Genomic DNA, 1014 nt, shown 5'->3' on the forward strand with positions numbered 1-1014 from the left:
TTACTTTATTTTATACATGTTATCTTTCCTGGTAATTATGATATGCAAAGGCAGTAACACTTTCACTTCCCATCTTTGTGGATGAGTGCTTAGCTACTTAAAACATTGGTGCAATTAATCTTTATGAGCTTCAGCCAAGTCCTGCGCTTCATTGTCCAAATTTTAACCTTCCACTCAATCCAGACTAATGACACATTGCATACACAATTATATATTAATTTAATCAGAAAGCAGCTGACAGGATGTTTATCTTGCCAGAATCCATGCATTTATCACTGAGAAGGGCAACTTAGCTGATATGTTACATTAAATTGTCCAGGCTGTAGGTAGCTTCAGAAATACTGCAATTAAAAGCAACTTATTTTATATATTTACGTCCTCTTGAATATTATATTTGGTATCAGCACAGTCATAGTAATAAGTTTGTCATCTACCTTTCCTGCAGTACTATTTTTTACTCTGCTGCTATTTCGTAGGGAACTCTCAGTAATGGGACACAAGTTGCTGTGAAGACACTTTCTGCTGAGTCACGACAGGGAGAGCGGGAGTTTTTAACTGAAATTGATACTATATCCAATGTTAAACATCCAAACCTTGTTGAATTAATTGGATGCTGTATTCATGAAAGTAACCGAATTTTGGTGTATGAATATTTAGAAAATAACAGCCTAGATCGTGCATTATTAGGTAATCTGACAGGGTCCTACGGCATTTAAAATGATTCATCAAAATCATAATGCAAAAAGGGTTATTGAGAACAACACTTGTGTTTACAGGTTTGAGGAGGACAACAAGTTTGGACTGGAGAAAAAGATCTGCTATCTGCATGGGTACCGCCAGAGGTCTTGCGTATCTTCATGAAGAACTTGTGCCGCACATTGTTCATAGAGACGTCAAAGCTAGCAATGTACTTCTTGACAATGACTTTGAACCCAAAATTGGAGATTTTGGATTAGCTAAACTTTTTCCTGATGATATTACCCACATCAGCACAAAAATAGCAGGAACCACGTA

At 36.6% G+C, this 1014-nt stretch overlaps 1 long non-coding RNA gene across 1 annotated transcript; it reads left to right on the plus strand.

Annotated features, from left to right (window-relative positions):
- Positions 1-6: 6 nt before the first annotated feature.
- LOC111396522 lies at positions 7-807 on the plus strand. Its single transcript, XR_002703021.1, has 2 exons — positions 7-687; positions 777-807. It is a non-coding gene; the product is annotated as an uncharacterized LOC111396522 (long non-coding RNA).
- The last annotated feature ends 207 nt before the right edge of the window (positions 808-1014 follow it).

This window comes from Olea europaea, chromosome 6 (assembly GCF_002742605.1).
Source record: "Olea europaea var. sylvestris chromosome 6, O_europaea_v1, whole genome shotgun sequence".
Classification (NCBI taxonomy): domain Eukaryota; kingdom Viridiplantae; phylum Streptophyta; class Magnoliopsida; order Lamiales; family Oleaceae; genus Olea; species Olea europaea.